Genomic DNA, 13,731 nt, shown 5'->3' with positions numbered 1-13,731 from the left:
GTGAAACGCATGCAAGTTTGGGTCAAAGGGAAAACTACACGAGTTTCAAAATGAAGACAAATTGTTCTTCTGTATAGATGGGGAACAAAACACCGGCTTTTTTTTTGTTAGCTATGGGCTGCTAAGCAGTGGCGGAGCTACGTGAGGGCAAAAGGTGGCCACGGCCCGCCCAGCCTAAGAGCAAAACACTCACACTATGCATGAAGTGATGGCCAGCTCAAGAGCAATTCCCTTCAGATTAGCCTGCCCTGCCCGCCCAGTTTTTTGTTTCAAGCTCCGCCACTGCTGCTAAGCATCCGGCGAAGGCAACAAGGCCTGAAAGTCTCGAATGAAAACAAAGCAAGGCATAACCGCATAAGGAAAAAAGAAGCTGTGAAGAAAGGAAAGGTTCAAACCTTCTCCCAACAGTTCTTCGGTTCTCTTCTGGATCGATGATATATCTTCAGGATCAGACGAAGAAGGGATTGGTTACCCAGATGTTGGGGACGTCGCCGAGTCAGAGTCTGATGAAGAAAAACCCAACCTGGCTAATGGAAAGCTGACCCCCTTGGGTGCCTTCCAACCAGCAACGGATGCAACGTAACGTCAACATATCCCCGGAAATTGTCAAGGTTACTCCTCGAAGGTTCAAAAGGGAATCAAAGAAAATAAGGTTCGAACCCAGACCTACATATATGTGATGGATACCATAGATGCTGGAGATAATATACATGGAAGTTCTGTAGCCCATGAATCAAGCCATTCAACCAGGGTTAAAGATAACTGCAATGTGGAAGGCAACAAGGCTGGTGAAAATAGTTTCATGCCATACATTAAACTAAATAATGTTCAATACGATGCAGAAAATGACTAGGAAGCACATAGTTGATTACAGCAGCAGCCTAAAACAAACTAGTACTGCAAGTACTTGTGAACATTGATGTGCAAGTGGGAACCATCTTGGATGATCTACTCGTATGACACAGAGCCTCCAGTATACTACACGCCCCAGTGGCGTCGGCATTGCTGTGCTCGATGACGCCGGCGCTGCGGAGGCCATGGTCCTGCAGGAGACGGGATGCTGACGCAGAGGGGGAGACAGCGGTGGCGGACTGCACGGCGGCCATGCCCAAGTCCAAACTCAGAGCCCATCTGTTAGACAACAAAATTCATGTAAGATTGGAAAAAAGGAAGCAAACTATATGACAAAAGAGGTCAAATTCAACATGTGTTTCACTTAATACTCCTATTTATTCAGATTTACATCTCCCTAAAATTCCCAACAACAGAAGTTACGAGTTCTTGAGAAACAGCTATACAATTTACACAAGATTGGAAAAAGGAAAGCAAAACTAAATGATCATATGCAACACTACACCATGTTGTTTTCATTCAGGCATCAACACAAACAAATGCTGGCCGCAACTGCCAAGACGTCTCCATGGGGGCTATCCTAGTGAGCCTAGTTACCAGGCGCCGGAGTGGGATCATCAGGTGCTTTTCATCACCTATATTGTGTTATGACATGCCATCAGCAAGAAAATGGAGCAGGAATCACCAAAATTAGAGATGATCCAAGATCTACTAGAGAAGAGATAATCGCACAACATTTTTTTACCAAACCTGGTTCGGTTGTAGCTAGCTCCATGAATCGGAAATTTCGCACGGGATTTTATAGCAGCATCGAGCCCTGTATCAGGCGGGGGAGGTGGAGGTCAAACACCTTGACTGCAGCGGATGCGCGGAAGTGGTGAGGTGCTGATACTAATTGCTGAGCCTCCTCAAGCTCACAAACAAATTAAAAAGTTCTGAGATAAAAAGAGAGGTTCAGAAAAATAGACCTGCAACAAAAAAAAATCCATTACCGATCCATGGTGCGGGTCGTGGGGAACTGATCTCCAAACTCACGAACAGAAAATCGCAGAAGCCCTCTCATTGTCCATAATAGCCGCAATAAGAAGTCCATTGGAAAGAAAGAGAAGTTAAGGGAAGAACTCATGCTGATGTTGCCAAGTTCTCAGTATGAAAAAAAGTGTTGATGTTCACGAAATCAAGCACTGCCTCGCCAGTGGCTATTTCAACAAATCCAACATCAAATCCGCTTTCCAAATCCAAGGGAATGGACCATGAGGAGCAGTAGTGAATAACAACCAAAATGGTTCTGCTTCTTCATTTAGAAAACCACACCAAATGAATTAAAAGAGGGAATCAACTCTGAGGCCAATGAAATTTACCAGATAGAAAAAACAGAACACTCTGAACGAATTTTTAGCCAGGAAAAAGACGTGCATTCTTTTCTGGCATTCCATCAAACAGTGTTCTTTTAATTAAGACATTCATTTGAACAGTTGACGCACAGTTTGAACTAGAGAACAAATCTCAGAGACTACAGAGAATAAGATGCAGTCAAAACTAATTCAGTTGGACCATAACAAATACATCAGTGCAGAAAAATGTAGAACATGTCGTGGGAGTTGAAGCTGCTTCTCCTACTACTCTGGCTGCTGCAGCTTGTCGTTTCCTCTCCAAGACAACCAACTAAAAAATCATAGGGGAGAAGCAAGAACAGCAGAAAAGAGGCAAGACCTCTCGCTGCTGCAACGTGTCGTTCCCTCTCCAACACATGACCTATCCACGGAACACCATTCCTGTGATTGTCCACACAGTCCATTCCATTGCTTGTCTCATCTGATATTCTCAACAGCCAACACCAAAATAGAATTTAACCATGAATTAAAACAACACTTGCAGGGAGCTCCACTAAAGAAGGGAGGAGATTCAGAAATCGATTAAGGGAAATCAAACAACTTACCAAAATCTAATGAACTTCCAAAAATCAAATGAAACAACAAAGAGTTGAAGCATTTGTTCAGAACGATCAGAAGCCTGTGGATCAAATGAAGATTCAGACGAAAAGCTTAAATTTAGAGCTCCAAACCTATGAAAGCAAAACGCTAAGCTAGCAAAAAAAACGATCAGGCTCAAGTAATGTTTGGTGCCACCGCCGTCTCTAATTTCCTCGTGCGTGCCATTGTCTTCCTCCTCGTGACCCCCAATTTCTGGGCATGGTGAGCACAACGCAGCACCGTCATGATTTTTGCGAAGTATGGCGACCTCGAGGCAGCAGCTTGGGAGAGCAGGCCAAATACAATAATTGATGGATTCATCCCACGCACCTACTCAAACTTAGATTGTAAATAATAATCTAACTGCAAAGTGAGCGTGACAGAAATAGAATTGTTTACTGAATGGAGTGGAAAATGTACCTCATTCCCTGCCATAGTTGCGCTCGCCTTGGACTCCAGTACTCAAAATTAAACGGGGATGGAATAGAACAGCTATCGCTGGCTCGAGGGAAGAAGCGGGGATGGAGTTGGGTCTGAATCGACCGACGAAACTGGTGTGTCCCCAATGTTGTGGGTCGCACACGACGCCCGACGAAAATGGCAGCACCGGTGATGGCAGAGAGGCGTCGCAACAGCGTCTTCTCCCGAAAAAGTCCGGCGTTTCACTCCGGTGAACCCACGACGACGTAGCCGGTAAAGCTCCCCCGCCACGGCTCCGCCAAGCACATGGGTCCAGGCCGCAGAAGAGGGAGGGAGCCCGAGCATGATGAAGGGAAGGGGAGCTACGAGATGAGGGTGGGAGAGGGTTGGGGCGGTGCGACTCGCCGGGAAAAGGCGGGGCTCCCTGTGGATGGGAAGGGTGAGAGGGTTGGGGCGGCGGGATCTGGATGGGATGGAGAATGAGAGAGAGTGAGAGAGAGAGCGATGGGGTGGATAAACGAGAGAGAAACAGCGAGTATTCCTTCTGTTCAAAAAAAAACACAGCGAGTATTCCTTCTTTTTTTTGAGAGAAACGGCGAGTAAGGGCGTGTTCGGCAATGACCCAGCTTCACAGAACTCCAGGGAATCAACTTCTCCTCCTCGCTTCTCACTCCAGGTGTTCGGGAGCCAGCGACAGCTTCTCGCGGAGCTGCAGCCCAGCTGGAGGGCAGTGGCCTGTTAGGAGTGCATTGGGCCGCTGGATGCAGCCCATTTCGAGGGAGAGAAGAGAGATTGTGTACCAAATCGTTTTTCTTACGAGGAACCAGCGAATCGTTTTCTTTAGCGGTGGCAGATCGCCGGTAATATCATCCAACTCTCGCTTTTCCTTTCGGTGGAGTTGGGCTTTCGTTGCTTCTCATTTTTGCACTATGGGATCCATCGGCTTCTCGTTTCCAGCTTCTATGAGCTAAACTGTTCGGGACTGCTTCACTCGAGGATTTTGAGAAGATAGAAGCTGGAGAAGATCAGAACATGCCCTAAGGGGGTGTTCGGTTTAGGGACTTTTTAGTCCCAGAGACTAAAAAAAGTCTCTAAAAAGTCCCTAGGAACCAAACGGGAGGGACTTTTTCTACAGGGACTAGAAAAAAACTCTACTGGAGAGTCTTTTTGATTAATCCCTGGGACTAGAAAAAGTCTTAGGACTTCTGAACCAAACACCCCCTAAGTTCGGACGATAACGTACATAGGCCGATGGTTCTCCAGAACCTTTTGTATGGCTGCCAAACCTGTCGCCCTGCCCAGCCTACTACTGCGCGTCAAGATGGCAACGGGGACGAAACCCATCGGGTTTTGCCGTCTCAAACCTATTCCCACGAGAAAATCATAAACCTGTCCCCGTCCCCGTCATCGTATCCGGGACTAGTTTTCTGCCCGTCCCCTAAACCCATCGGGTTTCGGGGAACCCACGGGAAACCCACGATAAAATCAAAATATTTAAACAAACATAATAGCGACAAAGAATAACATTTCAGCAGCAAAACAAGCACATTTTAGCAGTATAACTTGAGTAAATTTCAACAAAAAACAATAGTAGATGATTCAACAGCTATATAAGTTCTGAAATAGAACTTATAGTTCACAAATCACTTTAAAGTTGGAATCATCATGACATCTTTCACATCTCCAAGCATCCAAAGGACCATCTTCAAATCTTCCAATGCCAAATGAAAGTGCCAAGTTCTAGGGAAGATTAAAATTCGCTCAAGCTAAAGTTAAACATGAGAAAAATATGCATATTAGTATATGAAATTTGCACGTACATGTACTTCACCTGCATTCATTCTTGAATGTCTTGAAGACAACTTCAAAAGCATTGTCCTTATTCATTGTCAGCATCTATGAGAATTAAATAAGCAGTAATGAACATCTTATGAAACATTGCAGCAAGATAATGCTAAACTTTATGATGATATGTAAAGAAAGACACACCTTTATATTTGTTTCTTATCCAATCTTGTGAACACATGAAGGCCTTTAAGATTTCGGGGGTAAGATGATTACAGTGGTAAAAAAATAATATAATTTCGCGGGTATTGCCGGATTTCGGGTTCGGGGACTACCGAAACGGGTGTACACTAGTAGAAAAAGGACCTAATGTGAGACACATTAGTCCCGGTTCGATTTTGGCCCGGTACTAATGGCACCATTAGTGCCGGTTCGAACGGCTATACATTAATGTCGGTTCGTGTTGAACCTTTAATACCGGTTCATGCCAGGAACCGGTGCTAAAGGGGTGGTGGCAGGCTGGCGTCAGGCGGGGGGCCCATGATCACCTTTAGTACCGGTTCATGCCATGAACCGGGACTAAAGGGGTCTGACCTATAGTCCCGGTTGGAGACACAAACCGGGACTATAGGGCAATTTTCAAACTCTACCCCCTCCCCGTGTATCGCCATTTCAGTTTTGAAAAAAGCAAAAGAAAATGATAAAAACTTCAGAAAATAAAATCCTTCGAGAGGTAGTTATATTACTACACCTACTAGTTATTGAAATTTGAAAACTTAAATTTGGACATGTTTTGCAAAAAGTGTAGGGAAAATGTAAAACGACTATAACTTTTGCATACGATGTCGGGAAAAAACGTATAATATATCAAAAAAATCAGCACAAAAATTCGCATCCGATGGAGACTGCCTACGGCCTGTTTGCAATTTTTTAGAATCCTCATATTCTAAAAAGAAAAAAAGATATGGTCAAATTTCAGTTTTTAAAAAAAAAATTGGTTAAATCTGGTCAAATTACTTATTCAAGAAGTATAAATGTTACTACATAATTATTCAAAAATATTAGTGTTACTAAATAATTATTTCAATTTTTTGAATTTTGGTCAAATTTGGTCAAACTATGGTCAAACTTATTCAAGAAATATTAGTGTTACTAAATAATTACTGTTTTTTAGAATAATAGTTTCAAACTCAAACGGTGAAACGTGTGACCTAATGCTCAAGCTAAATTGCTGAGGGTTAATAGGATTGACAGCTTACATTTGTCAGGAAAACAACAAGTGCTGACTTGGAATGTAGGGGGAATAGAACTCCGAAGTTAAGCGTGCTTAGGCTGGGGGAGTGAGAGGATGGGTGACCGGCCGGGAAGTTAGGTGATTTGAAATGAGTGATCCACACTTGAGCAGTTAAGAGAGGTGATTAGAGACTAAATCATCAAATAATTAAGAAAAATTAAAAATAAAAAAAATCATTTTTTTTCCAAAAATTTCAATTTTTTTTAAAAAAACCTTTAGTACCGGTTGGTAACACCAACCGGTACTAAAGGTCCCCCATACCAGGGCGTGAGCTCATGCCACGTGGTCGCACTTTAGCGCCAGTTCGTGCCGAACCGGTACTAAAAGGGGGGGGGGCTTTAGTGCCCACCCTTTAGTGCCGGTTATGGAACCGGCACTAAAGGCCCTTACGAACCGATGCTAAAACTCTGTTTTCTACTAGTGGTAAACCCACGAAACGTGTCGGGTTGTATAATGTGCCCAATGAAAGTGCATTATATCGACTAGAGGGGGGGTGAATAGGCGATTTTTATGAAAGTCTTCAAAACGTGGGAGTTATGAAGACAAACAGCAAAGATTATGCCTATTACTATGTAGCGGAAGTTAGATTACACTAGGCCAGCCATGGTCAAGTATTCAATAGAGTGAAAGCACAATGACAAACAGCTGCAGTGTAATAAGGATCAGGTAGGAAGAAGTTATGAAGCCAAACAGATCATACATTCACGTTGTGAAGACAAAAGATAGAGCAAGCATGCAATGGCTTCACAATGAGTAACAATAAGAAAAAGGAAGTGAAGATGAAACCAGTGACTCGTTGAAGACGATGATGTGTTGGACCAGTTCCAGTTGCTGTGACAACTGTACGTCTGGTTGGAGCGGCTAGGTATTTAAACCTTAGGACACACAGTCCCGGACACCCAGTCCTGAACACGCAACTCAGGACACCAAGTCCTCACCGTATTCTCCTTGAGCTAAGGTCACATAGTCCTCGCCCAATCACTCTGGTAAGTCTTCAAGGTAGACTCCCAAACCTTCACGAACTTCGTTCACTGGCAATCCACAATGTCTCTTGGATGCTCTGAACGCGACGCCTAACCGTCTGAAGGATTCACAGTCCTCAAGTGTAATAAGTCTTCAGATCACACAGACAAGAAGACTTAAGTGATGCCCAATGTTCTCTGGCTCTGGGTGGTTAGGGCTTTTTCTCCTCGCTAGGAATTTTCTCTCAAAGGCTTCGAGGTGGGTTGCTCTCAAACGACAAAAGCCGTGCACTGAAATCTGAGCAGCCAACCGTTTATGGTTGTAGGGGGTGGGCTATTTATAGCCACTTGGCAACCCGACCTTATTTGTCCGAAATGATCCTGGGTCACTAAGGAACTGACACGTGTCTCAACGGTCAGATTTCAAACTCTCACGGCAACTTTACTTGGGCTACAAGCAAAGCTGACTTGTCCGGCTCTGGACAAGATTCACTCTCATTGTCTTCACTCGAAGACAGGTTTTTTGGTTTAGGCATCACTTCAGTCATTCTGACTGGTTCTCCTGGACCCCACTTAACAGTACGGTGGTTCCTATGACTCAACACAAGAGAAAAAGAACTACGAAAGATCTAAGTCTTCGAGCTCCATAGGCTTCATAACGTGTCTTCTTTTGTCATAGTCTTCAATGTGAATATCTTCATATACCACCTTTGGCTTCAATGTCTTCATACATTTTTAGGGGTCATCTCTGGTAGTAAAACCGAATCAATGAGGGACTTCTACCTGTGTTATCCTGCAATTCTCACAAACACATTAGTCCCTCAACTAGGTTTGTCGTCAATACTCCAAAACCAACTAGGGGTGGCACTAGATGCACTTACAATCTCCCCCTTTTTGGTGATTGATGACAAACTAGTTGAAGTTTTCAACGAGGAATATAGTCTGTGAAATTGTAAAGGATAAGGAATTGTCTTCATAAGTTGCAAGGGCTCCCCCTGAAGATGTGCATATAAGTTAATTTGCTTTTGGAATGCAAATGCACATGGCAGGTTGTACTTGAGGAGATCCACTTCAGCTTATGATGACAATCCACTATGCATGTGAAAGTATATGAAGATAATGACATGCATAATGGAAAATGGACGTCTGCAGAATGAGATAAGTGCGGAATTTATCTTCGCACATGCGGAATTTATCTTCGCAAACAGGGTGGCAAACAAGTAGCAGACGACCATCGAGTTTTAGTGTTACAACTCAAAGAAACTCAAAGAACCAAATGAAGCAAAAACGAGAGTTGTAAGCACGAAGCAAAATATAGCAAAAAATAAAGCACCCGCCCATATGGACCCGTTTGAAGACTATCAACCCATATGCTTCTCCCCTTTTTGTCAGCAAGGATCAAAAAGGTTTGAAGACATAGAGTGTCTACTCGTTCCCAGGAGCAGCAGGGTCGTTGGAGGTGTTTGGCGGTGCAGAGGAGCTTGGAGGTGCTGAAGCAGGTGGCGGTGATGTAGCATCGTCTTCTTCATCAATGATTCTGGAAGTGACTGTGGCAGCAGATGAAGAAAACTCAGAATCTTCAAGTGATGGTGTGTTGCACATCACAGCCCTTCTAGGAGGTGTTGTGTCAAACTTGAATCGCTCAGTGAAGCCATCCTCTTCAAGTTCAGCTTCAGTACACATCATTGAGAGCCCTTTCTATGTACGACGACAGGTTTCATGAGTGACGAAAGCATTCTTGGTGGCAAGATTTTGAAGACGATTAACATCCACCAAGAGGCTTTTCATCTGACGCTTTAGCCAGTCGTGATGCCTATCTTGTTTTTGATGAAGGGCCACAAGAAGCTCTCGGTCATTGAGAACACGAGCACGCTTCTTGGGTCTTGAAGCAGTTGCACTATCAGTGGCTTCAGTTGAAGCAGGGTGTGGAGCACGTGTAGTGCCAGCCAAAGGATACACCCTGGAGATGGCTTCAACACCTTCATCATTCTGAGTGAAGCTCTGGTGTTCTGCATTCTGAAGACTCTGTTGGAAATATGCCCTAGAGGCAATAATAAAAGTATTATTATTATATTTCCTTGTTCATGATAATTGTCTTTTATTCATGCTATAACTGTATTATCCGGAAATCGTAATACACGTGTGAATACATAGACCACAATATGTCCCTAGTGAGCCTCTAGTTGACTAGCTCGTTGTGATCAACAGATAGTCATGGTTTCCTGGCTATGGACATTGGATGTCGTTGATAACGGGATCACATCATTAGGAGAATGATGTGATGGACAAGACCCAATCCTAAGCATAGCACAAAGATCATGTAGTTCGTTTGCTAGAGCTTTGCCAATGTCAAGTATCTCTTCCTTTGACCATGAGATCGTGTAACTCCTGGATACCGTAGGAGTGCTTTGGGTGTATCAAACGTCACAACGTAACTGGGTGACTATAAAGGTGCACTACAGGTATCTCCGAAAGTATCTATTGTTTTATGCGGATCGAGACTGGGATTTGTCACTCCGTGTAAACGGAGAGGTATCTCTGGGCCCACTCGGTAGGACATCATCATATGCGCAATGTGACCAAGGAGTTGATCACGGGATGATGTGTTACGGAACGAGTAAAGTGACTTGCCGGTAACGAGATTGAACAAGGTATCGGTATACCGACGATCGAATCTCGGGCAAGTAAAATACCGCTAGACAAAGGGAATTGTATACGGGATCGATTGAGTCCTTGACATCGTGGTTCATCCGATGAGATCATCGTGGAACATGTGGGAGCCAACATGGGTATCCAGATCCCGCTGTTGGTTATTGACCGGAGAACGTCTCGGTCATGTCTGCATGTCTCCCGAACACGTAGGGTCTACACACTTAAGGTTCGATGACGCAAGGGTTATAAAGGAAGCTTGTATGTGGTTACCGAATGTTGTTCGGAGTCCCGGATGAGATCCCGGACGTCACGAGGAGTTCCGGAATGGTCCGGAGGTAAAGTTTTATATATAGGAAGTCCTGTTTCGGCCATCGGGACAAGTTTCGGGGTCATCGGTATTGTACCGGGACCACCGGAAGGGTCCCGGGGGCCCACCGGGTGGGGCCACCTGCCCCGGGGGGCCACATGGGCTGTAGGGGGTGCGCCTTGGCCTACATGGGCCAAGGGCACCAGCCCCAAGAGGCCCATGCGCCTGGGGAAACCCTAAAGGAAGAGTCCCAGCAGGGGAAGGCACCTCCTAGGTGCCTTGGGGGGGGGGGGGAGGACTCCTCCCCTGGCCGCCGCCCCCTTGGAGATTGGATCTCCTAGGGGCTGGCGCACCCCCCCTTGGGATCCCTATATATAGTGGGGTAGGAGGGCCTCCCAAACATACCTTATGCCTTTGGTGCAGCCCCTCCCTCTCTCCCAAGTTCTTCTCCTCTCCCATGGTGCTTGGCGAAGCCCTGCGGGATTGCCACGCTCCTCCACCACCACCACACCGTTGTGCTGCTGCTGGATGGAGTCTTCCTCAACCTCTCCCTCTCTCCTTGCTGGATCAAGGCGCGTGAGACGTCACCGGGCTGTACGTGTGTTGAACGCGGAGGTGCCGTCCGTTCGGCACTTGATCATCGGTGATCTGAATCATGACGAGTACGACTCCATCAACCCCGTTCACTTGAACGCTTCCGCTTAGCGATCTACAAGGGTATGTGTGTTGACCAAAGACGTTTTCGAAACGTCGCGGAACATATGAGATGTTTCGAGGGCTGAAATTGGGATTTCAGGCTCGTGCCCATGTCAAGAGGTATAAGACCTCCGACGATTTTCTTAGCCTGCAAACTAAGGGAGAAAAGCTCAATCGTTGAGCTTGTGCTCAGATTGTCTGAGTACAACAATCACTTGAATCGAGTGGGAGTTGATCTTCCAGATGAGATAGTGATGTTTCCCCGAAGTCATTACCACCAAGCTGCTAGAGCTTCGTGATGAACTATAACATATCAGGGACATATATGATGATCCTTGAAATATTCGCGTTGTTTGACACCGCGAAAGTAGAAATCAAGAAGGAGCATCAATTGTTGATGGTTGATGAAACCACTAGTTTCAAGAAGGGCAAGGGAAAGAAGGGATACTTCATGAAACGGCAATTCAGCTGCTGCTCTAGTGAAGAAACCCAAGGTTGAACCCAAACCCGAGACTAAGTGCTTCTGTAATAAGGGGAACAACCACTGGAGCAGCATTACCCTAGATACTTGGTAGATGAGAAGGCTGGCAAGGTCGATAGAAGTATATTGGATATACATTATGTAAATGTGTACTTTACTAGTACTCCTAGTAGCACCAGGGTATTAGATACCGGTTCGGTTGCTAAGTGTTAGTAACTCGAAATAAAAGCTACGGAATAAAATGGAGACTGGCTAAAGGTGAGCTGACGATATGTGTTGGAAGTGTTTCCAAGTTTGATGTGATCTAACATCGCACGCTCCCTCTACCATCAAGACTAATGTTAAACCTGAATAAGTGCTCTTGCACCTAAATGAATGGTTTATTGAATCTCGATCGTAGTGATACACATGTTCATGCCAAAAGATATAAGATAGTAATGATAGTATCACTTACTTGTGGCACTGCCATGTAAGTCATAATGGTATAAAACGCATGAAGAAGCTCCATGTTGATGGATCTTTGGACTCACTCGTTTTAGAAAAGTTTGAGACATGCGAACCATGTCTATTGGTGTATACGCATGAAGAAACTCCATGCAGATGGATCGTTTGGACTCACTTGATTATGAATCACTTGAGATATGCAAATCATACCACATGGGCAAGATGACTGAAAAGCCTCGTTTTCAGTAAGATGGAACAAGATAGCAACTTATTGGAAGTAACACATTTTGATGTGTGCAGTCCAATAAGTGCTGAGACATGCAGTGAATATCGTTATGTTCTTACTTCACAGATGATTCGAGTAGATGTTGAGAATATTTACTTGATGAAACACAAGTCTGAATTATTGAATGGTTCAAGTAATTTCAGAGTGAAGTAGAAGATCATTGTGACAAGAGGATAAAATGTCTATGATATGATCATAGAGATGAATATCTGAGTTACGAGTTTTGGCACACAATTAAGACATTGTGGAAATTGTTTCGCAATTAATACCACCTGGAACACCATAATGTGATGGTGTGTCCGAACATCATAGTTGCACCCTATTGGATATGGTGCGTACCATGATGTCTCTTATCGAATTACCACTATCGTTCATGGGTTAGGCATTAGAGACAACCACATTCACTTTAAATAGGGCACCATGTAATTCCGATGAGATGACACCGTATAAATTATGGTTTAGAGAAACCTAAGTTGTCGTTTCTTAAAAGTTTGGGGCTGCGACGCTTATATGAAAAAGTTTCAGGTTGATAAGCTCGAACCCAAAGCGGATAAAATGCATCTTCATAGGAAACCCAAAACAGTTGGGTATACCTCCTAATTCAGATCCGAAGCAATATGAATTGTTTCTAGAATCGGGTCCTTTCTCGAGGAAAGGTTTCTCTCGAAAGAGTTGAGTGGGAGGATGGTGGAGACTTGATGAGGTTATTGAACCGTCTCTTCAACTAGTGTGTGACAGGGCACAGGGAGTTGTTCCTGTGGCACCTACACCAATTGAAGTGGAAGCTTATGATATTGATCATGAAACTTCGGATCAAGTCACTCCCAAACCTCGTAGGATGACAAGGATGCGTACTACTTCAGAGTGGTACGTAATCCTGTCTTGAAGGTCATGTTGCTAGACAACAATGAACCTACGAGCTATGGAGAAGCGATGGTGGGCCCGGATTCCGATAAATGGCTTGAGGCCATAAAATCCGAGAGAGGATCCATGTATGAAAACAAAGTGTAGACTTTGGCAGAACGGCTCGATGGTCGTAAGGGCTAATGAGTACAGATGGATTTCAAAAGGAAGACGGACAATGATGGTGAATGTCACCATTAAGAAAGCTCGACTTGTCGTTAAGATGTTTCCCGACAAGTTCAAGGAGTTGACTACGATGAGATTTTCTCACTCGTAGCGATGCTAAGAGTCTGTTGGAATTATATTAGCGATTACTGCATTATTTATGAAATCTTGCAGATAGGATGTCAAAACATTGTTTCCTCGACGATTTTAGTGAGGAAAGGTTGTATGTGATACAACCGGAAGGTTTTGTCAATCCCGAAAGATGCTAATAAGTATGCAAAGCTCCAGCAATCCTTCTAAGGACTGGAGTGAGCATCTCGGAGTTGGAATGTACGCTTTGATAAGATGATCAAAGATTTTGGGTCTATACAAAGTTTATGAGAAACTTGTATTTCCAAAGAAGTGAGTGGGAGCACTATAGAATTTCTGATGAGTATATGTTGTTGACATATTGATGATCAGAAATGACGTAGAATTTCTGGAAAGCATATAGGGTTATTTTGAAAGTGTT

At 44.3% G+C, this 13,731-nt stretch overlaps 1 long non-coding RNA gene across 4 annotated transcripts; it reads right to left on the bottom strand.

Annotated features, from left to right (window-relative positions):
- Positions 1 to 770: 770 nt before the first annotated feature.
- On the bottom strand, positions 771 to 3,794 carry LOC119303697. Of its 4 annotated transcripts, XR_005147982.1 has the most exons (6): positions 3,246 to 3,793; positions 2,792 to 3,155; positions 1,821 to 2,667; positions 1,603 to 1,707; positions 1,358 to 1,487; positions 771 to 1,131 (listed from the first exon to the last, which is right to left on the bottom strand). It is a non-coding gene; the product is annotated as an uncharacterized LOC119303697 (long non-coding RNA). The 4 variants fall into 4 exon arrangements; XR_005147981.1 differs by having other exon boundaries at positions 1,821 to 3,164; positions 3,246 to 3,794; XR_005147979.1 differs by having other exon boundaries at positions 1,845 to 3,155.
- Between the last annotated feature and the right edge of the window lie 9,937 nt (positions 3,795 to 13,731).

The sequence above is a fragment of the Triticum dicoccoides genome, chromosome 5A (assembly GCF_002162155.2).
Source record: "Triticum dicoccoides isolate Atlit2015 ecotype Zavitan chromosome 5A, WEW_v2.0, whole genome shotgun sequence".
NCBI classification, from domain to species: domain Eukaryota; kingdom Viridiplantae; phylum Streptophyta; class Magnoliopsida; order Poales; family Poaceae; genus Triticum; species Triticum dicoccoides.
The sequence above is the reverse complement of the archived record's forward strand: the minus strand, read 5'-3'. Positions and strand labels throughout refer to the sequence as shown.